Here is a 16,231-nt window from a genome sequence, read left to right on the forward strand (position 1 = left end):
ACGGACCCCCAGCACCGATCAGACGTGTGTCCTCTCCGACCACAGTTGGTGCAGGGAAGGCCTCCTCCTCCGGTACCCTCGGCGCAGCCCCTCCCAACTCCATCGGAATGGGAGCGGAGGGACTGGGTGGTGGAACGCACAGGACCCTCTCTGAACGCCCGCGGGCAGCCAGCAGATTGTCCAGTCGAATGGACATGTCAATCAGCTGATCCAGTGACAGAGTGGTGTCCCGACACGCTAACTCCCCGGCGGACGTCCTCTCGGAGACCACACCTGTAGTGGTCCATAAGGGCCCTGTCGTTCCACCCAGATCCGGCTGCCAAGGTCCGGAACTCCAGCGCGTAATCCTGGGCGCTCCTCCTCTCCTGCCTGAGATGAACAAGTCGTTCTCCCACCGCTCGGCCGTCTATAGGGTGATCAAATACGGCACGGAAGCGGCAGGAAAACTCTGGGTAGTGCTCCCGCTGAGTCTGGGCCATTCCAGACTGCGTTCGCCCACTCCAGAGCACGACCCGTGAGGCAGGAGATGAGGACACTCACCCTCTCCGCTCCTGAGGGAGTGGGTCTAACGGTGGCCAGGTATAGCTCCAGCTGAAGCAGAAACCCCTGGCAACCCGCCGCTCCATCATAAGCCCTCGGTAGCGTCAGACGAAGGGTGCTGGAGTCGAGTGATGGGGAGACCGGAGTCGGGGGTGCCGAAGGTGGAGAGAGGAGACCACTCCTCTCCCATCGGTCCATTCTCTCCATCACTTGATCCATCGCGGATCCGATCCGATGGAGAATGGTGGTGTGGTGGAGAACCCGTTCCTCCATCGATGGGAGAGGGTTGGCTGCTGCTCCTGCTGACTCCATTCGATTTGATTTAGGTGCGGGATTCTGTAACACTTCAGGTGTCGTAGGTGTGTGGAGTCAAACGCAGGAGACAGTGAGTGCAAAGCTGTGCGTCTTTAATAGCGCCAACGCATCCCAGGGTGCTCACAATAGTAACGGCCCCAAACACAGGGAAAGAGAATGTACAACGGAAAAGGTAACGACCAGGCACTAACACGTACTTCTAACAACAGAGCTGAAGGTTACACTGCAATAATCCCGCACAACAACCAGGCGGGCCGGCTGTCTAATAAAGACAAACTAATTACTTGATTAATCATGAACAGGTGCTACCACTAAACATACAAGGAGGGAGAGGAAAAACAATCAGTGGCAGCTAATAGGCCGGTGACGACGACCGCCGAGCGCCAACCGCCCGGGAAGGGAAACACCCTCGGTCGGACTCGTGACAGAGAAGCTCTCTCTTCGTTCTCCCTAAGGCCCCATTATCTCCCTGAGGTCCCATTATCTCTCTGAAGTTCCATTATATCACAGAGGTCCCATTATCTCTCTGAAGTTCCATTACATCACAGAGGTCCCATTATCTCACTGAGGTTCCATTATCTCCCATTATCTCCCTGAGGTCCCATTATCTCCATGGGGTCCCATTATCTCCATGATGTCCCATTATATCCATGATATCCCATGATCTCTCATTATCTCCCCGAGGTCCCATTATCTCCATGGGGTGCCATTATCTCCATGGGGTCCTATTATCTCCCATTATCTCCCTGGGGGGTCCCATTATCTCCATGATGTCCCATTATATCCATGATATCCCATTATCTCTCATTACCTCCCTGAGGTCCCATTATCTCCATGGGGTGCTATTATCTCCCATTATCTCCCTGGGGTCCCATTATCTCCATGATGTCCCATTATATCCATGATGTCCCATTATCTCTCATTATCTCCCTGGGGTCCCATTATCTCCATGATGTCCCATTATATCCATGATATCCCATTATCTCTCATTATCTCCCTGAGGTCCCTTTATCTCCCAGGGGTCCCGGTATCTCCACAGGGTCCTATTATCTCCCATTATCTCCATGATGTCCCATTATATCCATGATGTCCCATTATCTCTCATTATCTCCCCGGGGTCCCATTATCTCCATGATGTCCCATTATATCCATGATATCCCATTATCTCTCATTATCTCCCTGAGGTCCCTTTATCTCCCAGGGGTCCCGGTATCTCCACGGGGTCCTATTATCTCCCATTATCTCAATGATGTCCCATTATCTCCCATTATCTCCCGGGGGTTCCATTATCTCCCATTATCTCCCTGAGGTCCCATTATCTCCCATTATCTCCCTGAAGTCCCATTATCACATCTCAGTGAGACACTGTTACACACAAACACACCAGCATGAACACAAACACACACACACGCACACACACCACCCCCCATTCTTGTCACTGTGAGGACACTGTTTTCCTCCAGCATCCCAAGGTGTAGGCTTCACTGCATTGTCTCTTTCAATTAGATATGAACCCAAGCCTGTTGGCCCAAGTCAATATCTCTTCTTATTAAGAGAAAGAGTTTTGCGGGTGATGCAGTATCTTATAAAAACACTCTCATGAATCCGTGTCAAATTCTAAATGAGTTGACCTTGAGGATAATTTCATAGTGATAACAGAAAAACAATGATACCACAATCGTTAGTCTGTTGACTTGTCTTGATACCATCATTACAGAACTGCATCTCACTCGTTCTGCAGAAAACTCAACGGGCTATTCCGCTCACAGGAGTTCAATTAAGGTAGTTCGGGAGAGTGAAACACTGAGTGATTACAGGGTAAATGGACTACTAGGGTAGACTTGTGTGTGAAAGTATCATATATATATCCTCCTATGGTCCTTCTGTGGCTCAGTTGGTAGAGCATGGCGCTTGTAACGCCAGGGTAGTGGGTTCGATTCCCGGGACCACCCATACGTAGAATGTATGCACACATGACTGTAAGTCGCTTTGGATAAAAGCGTCAGCTAAATGGCATATATTATATTATTATATATATATATATATATATATATATATACTGAACAAAAATAGGAATGCAACAATTTTACTGAATTAAAGTTCATATGATGAAATCCGTTCATTCAATTCATTAGGCCCTTATCTATGGATTTCACATGACTGAGCAGGGGCCACTGGGGAGCCAGGGCCAATCAGGATGAGTTTAAACCCACAAAAAAAAGCGTTATTAAAGACAGAAAGCTCAGTTTCATCAGCTGTCCAGGTGGCTGGGCTCGGAAATGGTCCTGTGCTGGCGTGGATACATGTGGTCTGCAGTTGTGAGGCTTTACTGCCAAATTCTCTAAAACGGCTGGAAACAGCTGTGGTGGACATTCCTGCAGTCAGCATGCCAATTGCATGCTCCTCAATACTTGAAACATTTGTGGCATTGTGTCGTGTGGCAAAACTGCACATTTTAGAGTGGCCTTTTATTGTCCCATGCACAAGGTGCACCTGTGTAATGATGGTGCTTTTTAATCATATTCTTGATGTGCCACACCTGTCAGGTGGATGTATTATCTTGGAAAGAAGCAATGCTCACTAACAGGGATGCAAACACATTTGTGCAAAAACGTTGAAAGAAACAAGCTTTTTGTGAGTATGTTGTATTAGTATATACACTGGGCTATGTGTGGGTTGTATTAGTATAGACACTAGGCTATGTGTGGGTTGTATTAGTATATACACTAGGCTATGTGTGGGTTGTATTAGTATATACACTAGGCTATGTGTGGGTTGTATTAGTATATACACTAGGCTATGTGTGGGTTGTATTAGTATATACACTAGGCTATGTGTGGGTTGTATTAGTATATACACTAGGCTATGTGTGGGTTGTATTAGTATATACACTAGGCTATGTGTGGGTTGTATTAGTATATACACTAGGCTATGTGTGGGTTGTATTAGTATATACACTAGGCTATGTGTGGGTTGTATTAGTATATACACTAGGCTATGTGTGGGTTGTATTAGTATAAACACTAGGCTATGTGTGGGTTGTATTAGTATATACACTAGGTGTCAACTCTTCCCTGGTCCTTAGAGAGGAAGTAGGGCACTATGTTGTCAACTCTTCCCCTGGTCCTTAGAGAGGAAGTAGGGCACTATGTTGTCAACTCTTCCCCTGGTCCTTAGAGAGGAAGTAGGGCACTATGTTGTCAACTCTTCCCCTGGTCCTTAGAGAGGAAGTAGGGCACTATGTTGTCAACTCTTCCCTGGTCCTTAGAGAGGAAGTAGGGCACTATGTTGTCAACTCTTCCCTGGTCCTTAGAGAGGAAGTAGGGCACTATGTTGTCAACTCTTCCCTGGTCCTTAGAGAGGAAGTAGGGCACTATGTTGTCAACTCTTCCCTGGTCCTTAGAGAGGAAGTAGGGCACTATGTTGTCAACTCTTCCCTGGTCCTTAGAGAGGAAGTAGGGCACTATGTTGTCAACTCTTCCCTGGTCCTTGTACTAGAGGAAGTAGGGCACTATGATGTCAACTCTTCCCTGGTCCTTAGAGAGGAAGTAGGGCACTATGTTGTCAACTCTTCCCCTGGTCCTTAGAGAGGAAGTAGGGCACTATGTTGTCAACTTTTCCCCTGGTCCTTAGAGAGGAAGTAGGGCACTATGTTGTCAACTCTTCCCTGGTCCTTGTACTAGAGGAAGTAAGGCACTATGCTGTCAACTCTTCCCTGGTCCTTAGTGTACTAGAGGAAGTAAGGCACTATGTTGTCAACTCTTCCCTGGTCCTTGTACTAGAGGAAGTAGGGCACTATGTTGTCAACTCTTCCCCTGGTCCTTAGAGAGGAAGTAGGACACTATGTTGTCAACTCTTCCCTGGTCCTTAGAGAGGAAGTAGGGCACTATGTTGTCAACTCTTCCCTGGTCCTTAGAGAGGAAGTAGGACACTATGTTGTCAACTCTTCCCTGGTCCTTAGAGAGGAAGTAGGGCACTATGTTGTCAACTCTTCCCTGGTCCTTGTACTAGAGGAAGTAAGGCACTATGCTGTCAACTCTTCCCTGGTCCTTAGTGTACTAGAGGAAGTAAGGCACTATGTAGTCAACTCTTCCCTGGTCCTTGTACTATAGGAAGTAGGGCACTATGTTGTCAACTCTTCCCCTGGTCCTTAGAGAGGAAGTAGGGCACTATGTTGTCAACTCTTCCCTGGTCCTTAGAGAGGAAGTAGGGCACTATGTTGTCAACTCTTCCCTGGTCCTTAGAGAGGAAGTAGGGCACTATGTTGTCAACTCTTCCCTGGTCCTTAGAGAGGAAGTAGGGCACTATGTTGTCAACTCTTCCCCTGGTCCTTAGAGAGGAAGTAGGGCACTATGTTGTCAACTCTTCCCCTGGTCCTTAGAGAGGAAGTAGGGCACTATGTTGTCAACTCTTCCCCTGGTCCTTAGAGAGGAAGTAGGACACTATGTTGTCAACTCTTCCCTGGTCCTTAGAGAGGAAGTAGGGCACTATGTTGTCAACTCTTCCCCTGGTCCTTGGAGAGGAAGTAGGGCACTATGTTGTCAACTCTTCCCTGGTCCTTAGAGAGGAAGTAGGGCACTATGTTGTCAACTCTTCCCCTGGTCCTTAGAGAGGAAGTAGGACACTATGTTGTCAACTCTTCCCTGGTCCTTAGAGAGGAAGTAGGGCACTATGTTGTCAACTCTTCCCCTGGTCCTTAGAGAGGAAGTAGGACACTATGTTGTCAACTCTTCCCTGGTCCTTAGAGAGGAAGTAGGGCACTATGTTGTCAACTCTTCCCCTGGTCCTTGTACTAGAGGAAGTAAGGCACTATGCTGTCAACTCTTCCCTGGTCCTTAGTGTACTAGAGGAAGTAGGGCACTATGTTGTCAACTCTTCCCCTGGTCCTTAGAGAGGAAGTAGGGCACTATGTTGTCAACTCTTCCCCTGGTCCTTAGAGAGGAAGTAGGGCACTATGTTGTCAACTCTTCCCCTGGTCCTTAGAGAGGAAGTAGGGCACTATGTTGTCAACTCTTCCCTGGTCCTTGTACTAGAGGAAGTAGTATTGTCAGTCAATTTACTTGGTAATATACTGGTTCATAAACAACTTTAATGGGGGCTTTATAAAATCAGATTTTTTTCCCCCAAATTCTGTTTCTCTGTTTTATTTTTCCTGCTTTTAGACTCTTTTAGTGTTTCACTCTCTAAATTGCAAGTGTTCTTAGAGAAACAACTAAATGGGATGTTTACAAGTGTTCTTAGAGAAACAACTAAATTGGATGTTTACAAGTGTTCCTAGAGAAATAACTAAATGGGATGTTTGCAAATGTTCTTAGAGAAACAACTAAATTGGATGTTTACAAGTGTTCCTAGAGAAACAACTTCATTTGATGTTTTGAGTTCATATCAATAATTACACATGTTTGAGTGTAATTTCCCTTTAATTGTTCATCTGGCCCTTTAATTGTGCATTTAGTGAGTGAGGAACGTGCCATATAACGTGCTGGTATAGCTATGGTCATGTATTGCTGCTGCTCGTTTCATGGCAAAGTTTACCAAAAACATATAATAGATACAATTTATATATTTTATATCATACAGTTAACATTTAACTGAGAAGGTTTTGGGGAAAGTATTTCTGCCAACCCACAAGACGGTTATAACATCAATTGGCTACACACAGAGTGTTAGACAAACACGCGCACCACACAGACAGACAGGGGCAATATTGCTGGAAACTAATTGGCAGATATTGTGTCAGGTTTGGCTTTTTAAACCAATAGCGTCTAACCAGGGGTGGGATAATATCAATGTTGCTTTGATAAGATAGTAGCTGGGATCTTGTTGTGTCTGATACTTGTGAGATTTGTTTATATGCCAGTTTGCATGTATTTTCAGAATAGTTTGGCGAGCAGCGCAGCCTAGTGGTTAGAGCGTTGGACTAGTAACCGGAAGGTTGCGAGTTCAAACCCCCGAGCTGACAAGGTACAAATCTGTCGTTCTGCCCCTGAACAGGCAGTTAACCCACTGTTCCCAGGCTGTCATTGAAAATAAGAATATGTTCTTAACTGACTTGCCTGGTTAAATAAAGGTAAAATTAAAATAGGTGGGCTGTGAGCTACTGGTATCTGGCGATCGACCTGTTGGGCACCCCCCGCTTCACACCATCCAGTCAGTCACACTCGATTCTAAGACATTCTGAGCCATGCTACAGGTAACGACTTAACATTCCTCTAAGCTCATTCCACTTTGGAGGGAAATATACACACACACAAAAACACTAGATCATATTTACATTTTCCTTAAATGTGAGTTTCACCACTGTAGTAATTCTCTGGACCCCAAAACATGTTTGAGCTTCAACACTGCAGTAAGTTTGAGACCATAATTTAATGATAATATTTCCTAAAACACACAAGGCAAGAAAAACGTGGATTTAAATGCTGGAAAGTAATGTGCAAACAGCATCTGCTGTGAGCCAGACGGATTTACTCCCTAACATGGAACTGATGGCGACAACCTCTATAGTCTCATAATAACCTCGGCGTGCGTCCCAAATGGTAAATAAAGGTGAAATAAAATGTAAACGATGAAAAATGGAACCCTATTCCCTAGGTCACCATTTACGTTCTGTGACAACACAAAGGTACTTTCAAAGGCGCATAAAACCCATTCCGTATTCAGACCACATGCACAACACGGACCCCTCAAAAAACCTCTCCGCCTGGGAAATGTCTGGGAAACTAAGGAGGTTTTAATGCAACACGTACCCCTCAAAATCCTCTCCGTCTGAGAAATGTCTGGGAAACTAAGGAGGTTTAATTGCAGAACTGTGAGCATCAAAATAACAATGGACATGAAGAAAATTATAATGATATGAGTTGACAGAAACCTTATAGCCTTATCAGCCCAACTTAGATTAAGGGGTGAAGGGTCAATGATAGGAGGGAGCTGAGAGCATCAGGGAAAACCGCCAAGAGGTGCCTGACACACGAGATACAGCACAGGGATTTACTCAACGGCAGTGTCTGTTGCTTTGTAGATAACTCGATACAGAAATCATTGACCATTTTAGACACCTTGTTATCAAAATATGACAGTGTCACCAGAAAAGCACCCTCACACCGTAACACCTCCTCCTCCATGCTTCACGGTGGGAAATACACATGCAGAGATCATCCGTTCACCCACACCGCATCTCACATCGACATGGCAGACGGAAACCAAAAATCTCCAATTTGGACTCTAGACCGAAGGACACATTTCCACCGGTCTAATGTCCATTGTCCATGTTTCTTGGCCCAAGCAAGTCTCTTTTTCTTATTGGTGTCCTTTAGTAGTGGTTTCTTTGCAGCAATTTGACCATGAAGGCCTGATTCACACAGTTTTCTCTGAATAGTTGATGTTGAGATGTGTTTGTTACTTGAACTCTGTGAAGCATTTATTTGGGCTGCAATTTCAAAGGCTGGTAACTCTAATGAACTTATCCTCTGCAGCAGAGGTATCTCTGGGTCTTCCTTTCCTGTGGCGGTCCTCATGAGAGCCAGTTTCATCATAGCGCTTGAAGGTTTTTGCACTTGAAGAAACTTTCTAAGTTCTTTAAATGTTCCGTATTGACTGATATTCATGTCTTAAAATAATGATGGACTGTCGTTTCTCTTTGCTTATTTGAGCTGTTCTAATGTGAACTTGGTCTTTTACCAAATAGGGATATCTTCTGAATACCACCCCTACCTTGTCACAACACAACTCAAACGCATTAAGAAGGAAAGAAATTCCACAAATGAACTATAACAAGGCACACATGTTAATTGAAATGCATTCCAGGTGACTACCTCATGAAGCTGGTTGAGAGAATGCCAAGAGTGTGCAAAGCTGCCATTATGGCAAAAGGTGGCTATTTGAAGAATCTCAAAAAGAACATATATTTTGATTTGTTTAAACCTTCGTTGGTTACTACATGATTCCATATGTGTTATTTCATAGTTTCAATGTCTTCACTATTATTCTACAATGTAGAAAATAGTCAAAAAAAAGAAAAACCCTGGAATGAGTAGGTGTTATAAAACTTTTGACCGGTAGTGTAGTCCAGGGTGTAGTCTAGGGTGTAGTCCAGGGTGTAGTCTAGGGTGTAGTCCAGGGTGTAGTCTAGGGTGTAGTCCAGGGTGTAGTCTAGGGTGTAGTCCAGGGTGTAGTCCAGGTGTAGTCCAGGGTGTAGTCCAGGGTGTAGTCCAGGGTGTAGTCCAGGGTGTAGTCCAGGGTGTAGTCCAGGGTGTAGTCCAGGGTGTAGTCCAGGGTGTAGTCCAGGGTGTAGTCCAGGGTGTAGTCCAGGGTGTAGTCCAGGGGGTAGTCCAGGGTGTAGTCCAGGGTGTAGTCCAGGGTACAGTCCAGGGTACAGTCCAGGGTGTAGTCCAGGGTATAGTCCAGGGTGTAGTCCAGGGTGTAGTCCAGGGTGTAGTCCAGGGTATAGTCCAGGGTGTAGTCCAGGGTGTAGTCCAGGGTGTAGTCCAGGGTGTAGTCCAGGGTATAGTCCAGGCTGTAGTCCAGGGTGTAGTCCAGGGTGTAGTCCAGGGTGTAGTCCAGGGTGTAGTCCAGGGTGTAGTCCAGGGTGTAGTCCAGGGTGTAGTCCAGGGTGTAGTCCAGGGTATAGTCCAGGGTACAGTCCAGGGTGTAGTCCAGGGTGTAGTCCAGGGTGTAGTCCAGGGTGTAGTCCAGGGTGTAGTCCAGGGTGTAGTCCAGGGTGTAGTCCAGGGTGTAGTCCAGGGTGTAGTCCAGGGTGTAGTCCAGGGTGTAGTCCAGGGTGTAGTCCAGGGTGTAGTCCAGGGTGTAGTCCAGGGTACAGTCCAGGGTGTAGTCCAGGGTGTAGTCCAGGGCATAGTCCAGGGTGTGTCACAAATAGAATAACAGCACCATGCGTCTCTGGGCTCAATTCTACATTGACCAAGTATTTCAATGCAACCTACACTACACAGGGAAAAGTGTGCATTGTAATCCGCCCTGTAGGGAAATGGCCACTCTAAACTGGCTCTGACTGGAGGACCTAAGAGCAAGACATCCACCGAAGGGACTGAATCCAGCTTTCAGTGAATGGTCACACACACACACACACACACACACACACACACACACACACACACACACACACACACACACACACACACACACACACACACACACACACACACACACACACACACACACACACACACACACACACACACACACACACACACACATTCTCTCTCTCCCTCTCTCTCTGTGTGTAAATGCTGGAAGCAAGCAATGAATAGCAAAAGCCAGGCAACTCTTTTGTGGCCAGTCTTACTACTGCTCAGCAATATGTGGGTTTTGGCTGTAAAAATAAATATATTGCTATTGCAGCAACTATAAATTGAGGCGAATCGGAAAGAAAGGTGTTCATTATTGTTTTGGCCAAATACAAAAACAGAGAGAAGACAAAAGGCTCTAACTAACTGATCTGAGAGAGGGCTAAATGCACAATGCCAGTCTGTAGCATATCCACTTTCAATAAATAACTGCAGTGTAAAAGCTGTCACACATTATATACCATTGTAACTAAATAGACGGCATGACGCAACATCTTGTCTTTTGCTGTAAAAACAGTGATATTATATTCTTACTATCTTATTTAGAAGAGAAATGCAACCTGTTATGTAAGACTTATATTTATTGAGATGAAGCATTAAGGAAATTCATATTATTATTATGATTATGATGATGATGATGTAACAGGCTACCTGAAGTCTTCAGCAGTTTGATGCAACGATTTCAGTAACTTGTCTCTCCCAGAGGAGCGCGTGCCTTACCGTGAAAGTCCCCGCTCCTATAATCCACAGCTGTAAACCCCACTCTCATCCCTCACAAAGCACCGTAAAAACATTTCAAACAAGTCTCAATACTCACCGCCAAATGCACGGAACAGGGAGGATTTTCCTTCGTAATATCACGTTGTTATCACTCCGTCCAAGATAATCGAGCCGTAAACAACCAGTCTCCGCCGCCCCCGAACAACCGAATGGCACAGAGGAGCTTGATTCCAAAACGGTCCTTTCTGTTCCTCAGTCTCTCTCTAAACGATGAGACGACGATGTGAATTATACATCCTTGGCGCCCTCCGTTGTGTCTGGTGTCAATTTATCCGTTGTTTTCTGTAGGACTTCACCTTTGCCTTCACTTCGGGAAACCTTTCCGCCCGTTACCGAACGGGTTCGGCTGTTGACTTCGAGCGTCTGCTTGGCTCAGCAGCTTCTGTTCTGCATAGCGCGCAGCCCCGTTCTAGAGACAGAAGGACTGAGCCCCGATCCCCTAATTCCATCCCACCTAGCAGCTTGTGTCTGGGAACTTCATGCTGGATAAATACACAGCCCTGAATGTGAAGGTCTCCTGCCTCTTCCCGATTAGCATCGCTGAACCGTACAATTTTCCGTAAGCTATTGTAGCCTTAGTTGAGACACTAGCTAGTAGAATACATTGTGTAAATTGTCCAGCAGTGTGGATGTCATGTCAAGAGATGTGTGGATGGATGACTTAACAATTTAATTACAAATAGATGACTGTCAAAGTATAGGCCAGGCTACCGTGTCTCACAGCCGATGTAGGGGATCGGTAGGCAGAATCATCTCCAATAATAGTAGGATTGATTTGGATATTGGCTGCGACTGCATTCATTTGCTCAAGACCAAAGAAAAAAGGGGGAAATATTTGACGAGAAAATGCACTCTGGCTCACTGTCACTTTGCACTTAAGTTGTTGCAAAAACACTTTGTCCCAAACTTGACTTTATTACTGTACACAGTGGTGGTTCTTAGCTTGTATGGCTCCCTGGGCGAACCCCCCTGGGTCAACAAAAAATACTGTAATTTTTATTCAGACATTTGGAACAAAACAAATAACTAATCATAACATTTAAAACTATATAAATATAATAAATACACACAAAATTAAGACTCATCAATATCCAAAAGAAGTACCAGAGACAAATAGAAAGAAACACAGTGTAGTGTATGTATACATACATATTAAACAGAGAATCTAATTATTACACCACCACCCGATTGCAAACAAAAACATAAATACAACTAAATTACATAAATCCTATATCACACACATAGAATAACACACTTATAAAGAAGAGAGCCTGATTATTACACTATTCAAACAAGAAACACACAAACTATATTGCACACTAATTGCATTAGTACTGTACAAAGTTGGAGGTGCGCTATTTGATAAATTCCCCCGCTCCTCCTTCCAGGGGGGAGACCCGAGGTCAACCTACCCCCGCCCCCTACCTCAGGCTTCCAGTGGGGAGACCTGAGGTCATCCTACCCCCGCTCCCCTACCTCAGGCTTCCAGAGGGGAGACCTGAGGTCATCCTACCCCCGCCCCCCTACCTCGGGCTTCCAGAGGGGAGACCTTAGGTCATCCTACCCCCGCCCCCCTACCTCGGGCTTCCAGAGGGGAGACCTGAGGTCATCCTACCCCCGCCCCCCTATCTCGGGCTTCCAGAGGGGAGACCTGAGGTCATCCTACCCCCGCCCCCCTACCTCGGACTTCCAGAGGGGAGACCTGAGGTCATCCTACCCCCGCCCCCCTACCTCAGGCTTCCAGTGTGGAGACCTGAGGTCAACCTACCCCCGCCCCCCTACCTCAGGCTTCCAGAGGGGAGACCTGAGGTCAACCTATCCCCTCTCCCCTACCTCGGGCTTCCAGAGGGGAGACCTGAGGTCAACCTACCCCCGCCCCCCTACCTCAGGCTTCCAGAGGGGAGACCTGAGGTCAACCTACCCCCGCCCCCCTACCTCAGGCTTCCAGTGGGGAGACCTGAGGTCAACCTACCCCCGCCCCCCCCTACCTCGGGCTTCCAGACCTGAGGTCAACCTACCCCCGCTCCCCCTACCTCAGGCTTCCAGAGGGGAGACCTGAGGTCAACCTATCCCCTCTCCCCTACCTCAGGCTTCCAGTGGGGAGACCTGAGGTCAACCTACCCCCGCCCCCCCCTACCTCGGGCTTCCAGACCTGAGGTCAACCTACCCCCGCTCCCCCTACCTCGGGCTTCCAGAGGGGAGACCTGAGGTCAACCTATCCCCTCCCCCCTACCTCAGGCTTCCAGAGGGGAGACCTGAGGTCAACCTATCCCCTCTCCCCTACCTCAGGCTTCCAGAGGGGAGACCTGAGGTCAACCTACCCCCGCCCCCTACCTCAGGCTTCCAGAGGGGAGACCTGAGGTCAGGCCTAGTGGAATACCCCCGCCCCCCTACCTCGGGCTTCCAGAGGGAGACCTGAGGTCAGGACTCACCCCGCCCCCCATACCTCGGGCTTCCAGACCTGAGGTCAACCTACCCCCGCTCCCCCTACCTCGGGCTTCCAGAGGGGAGACCTGAGGTCAACCTATCCCCTCCCCCCTACCTCGGGCTTCCAGAGGGGAGACCTGAGGTCAACCTACCCCCGCCCCACTCCCCATCTCGTACTTCTGAGTGGGAAACCTTCCCAGGCAGAAGCCTGCCTAGCTCACAAACTAGAATCAGAGTGCCCATTCTGACAAGGTTAATTGACCCATAGTCCCACATGGTGAGATGCTATCACTGCAAATGAACGATAGAAAACCGATCTAGCAAATGTCACCATTACGATTTTTTTTCTGCGGGCGCCCTGTGACACCCTGCTGCCCAAGTCGCCTATAACTGAATCCACCACTGACTATACATGTCTGCTCCACTCCTCTGTCGAACTCTCGAAATGTTGAAACACATAGACTTAAAAACTCTCTGTGTCAGGAACCGGAGCAAGTGGAACGTAGGCTTCCTATCCCATAGTGGAATACAGGCCTCCTATCGCATAATGGAATACAGGCTTCCTATCCCATAGTGGAATACAGGTCTCCTATCGCATAGTGGAATACAGGCTTCCTATCCCATAGTGGAATACAGGCTTCCTATCCCATAGTGGAATACAGGCCTCCTATCGCATAATGGAATACAGGCTTCCTATTCCATAGTGGAATACAGGCCTCCTATCGCATAATGGAATACAGGACTCATATCACATAATGGAATACAGGCTTCCTATCCCATAGTGGAATACAGGCCTCCTATCCCATAGTGGAATACAGGCTTCCTATCCCATAGTGGAATACAGGCCTCCTATCCCATAGTGGAATACAGGCCTCATATCGCATAATGGAATACAGGCTTCCTATCCCATAGTGGAATACAGGCCTCATATCGCATAATGGAATACAGGCTTCCTATCCCATAGTGGAATACAGGCTTCCTATCCCATAGTGGAATACAGGCCTCCTATTCCATAGTGAAATACAGGTCTCCTATCGCATAGTGGAATAAAGGCCTCATATCGCATAATGGAATACAGGCCTCCTATTCCATAGTGGAATACAGGCCTCCTATTCCATAGTGGAATACAGGTCTCCTATCGCATAGTGAAATACAGGCCTCCTATCCCATACTGGAATACAGGCCTCCTATCCCATAGTGAAATACAGGTCTCCTATCGCATAGTGGAATACAGGCTTCCTATCGCATAGTGGAGTACAGGCCTCCTATCGCATAGTGGAATACAGGTCTCCTATCGCATAGTGGAATACAGGCCTCCTATCGCATAGTGGAATACAGGCCTCCTATCGCATAGTGGAATACAGGCCTCCTATTGCATAGTGGAATACAGGCCTCCTATCGCATAGTGGAATACAGGTCTCCTATCGCATAGTGGAATACAGGCCTCCTATCGCATAGTGGAATACATGCCTCCTATCGCATAGTGGAATACAGGCTTCCTATCGCATAGTGGAATACAGGTCTCCTATCGCATAGTGGAATACAGGCCTCCTATCGCATAGTGGAATACAGGCTTCCTATCGCATAGTGGAATACAGGCCTCCTATCGCATAGTGGAATACAGGTCTCCTATCGCATAGTGGAATACAGGCCTCCTATCGCATAGTGGAATACAGGCCTTCTATCGCATAGTGGAATACAGGCCTCCTATCCCATAGTGGAATACAGGCATCCTATTCCATAATGGAATTCAGGTCTCCTATCGCATAGTGGAATACAAGCCTCCTATCGCATAGTGGAATACAGGCCTCCTATTCCATAATGGTATTCAGGTCTCCTATCGCATAGTGGAATACAGGCCTGCTATCGCATAATGGAATACAGGCCTCCTATCCCATAGTGGAATACAGGCCTCCTATCCCATAATGGAATTAAGGCTTCCTATCCCATAGTGGAATACAGGCCTCCTATCCCACAATGGAATACAGGTCTCATATCGCAAAGTAGAACACAAGCCTCCTATCCCATAGTGGAATACAGGCCTCCTATCCCATAGTGGAATGTAGGCCTCCTGTCCCATAGTGGAATATACAGTAGGCCTCCTATCCCATAGTGGAATTTAGGCCTCCTATTCCACAGTGGAATGCAGGCCTCCTATCCAATAGTGGAATATATAGGCCTCCTATCCCATAATGGAATATAAGCCTCATATCCCATAGAGGATTATTGGCCTCCTTTTCCATAGTGGAATACAGGTCTCCTATCCCTTAATGGAATTCAGACCTTCTATCCCATAGAGGAATTCAGACCTCCTATCCCATAGAGGAATTCAGACCTCCTATCCCATAGAGGAATTCAGGCCTTCTATCCCATAGAGGAATTCAGACCTCCTATCCCATAGAGGAATTCAGACCTCCTATCCCATAGAGGAATTCAGGCCTCCTATCCCATAGAGGAATTCAGACCTCCTATCCCATAGTGGAATTCAGGCCTCCTATCCCATAGAGGAATTCAGACCTCCTATCCCATAGAGGAATTCAGACCTCCTATCCCATAGAGGAATTCAGGCCTCCTATCCCATAGAGGAATTCAGACCTCCTATCCCATAGTGGAATTCAGGCCTCCTATCCCATAGAGGAATTCAGGCCTCCTATCCCATAGAGGAATTCAGACCTCCTATCCCATAGTGGAATTCAGGCCTCCTATCCCATAGAGGAATTCAGGCCTCCTATCCCATAGAGGAATTCAGACCTCCTATCCCACAGAGGAATTCAGGCCTCCTATCCCATAGTGGGATACAAGCCTCCTATCCCATAGTGGAATACAAGCCTCCTATCCCATAGAGGATTCAGACCTCCTATCCCATAGAGGAATTCAGACCTCCTATCCCATAGTGGAATACAAGCCTCCTATCCCATAGTGGAATACAAGCCTCCTATCCCATAGTGGAATACAAGCCTCCTATCCCATAGTGGAATACAAGCCTCCTATCCCATAGAGGAATTCAGACCTCCTATCCCATAGAGGAATTCAGACCTCCTATCCCATAGTGGAATACAAGCCTCCTATCCCATAGTGGAATA

At 47.0% G+C, this 16,231-nt stretch overlaps 1 protein-coding gene across 2 annotated transcripts in view; it reads right to left on the reverse strand.

Moving 5' to 3' along the window:
• The window catches only part of cntn5 (contactin 5), a 700,818-nt gene extending 689,655 nt beyond the window's left edge, over window positions 1-11,163 (reverse strand). For both annotated transcript variants that reach the window (XM_052468732.1, XM_052468731.1), the window contains exon 1: window positions 10,759-11,163. The gene's annotated coding sequence lies outside the window, so the exon portion shown is untranslated. The remainder of the gene's footprint in view (window positions 1-10,758) is intronic.
• Between the last annotated feature and the right edge of the window lie 5,068 nt (window positions 11,164-16,231).

This window comes from Oncorhynchus keta, chromosome 18 (genome assembly GCF_023373465.1).
Source record: "Oncorhynchus keta strain PuntledgeMale-10-30-2019 chromosome 18, Oket_V2, whole genome shotgun sequence".
In the NCBI taxonomy this organism is placed as follows: Eukaryota; Metazoa; Chordata; class Actinopteri; order Salmoniformes; family Salmonidae; genus Oncorhynchus; species Oncorhynchus keta.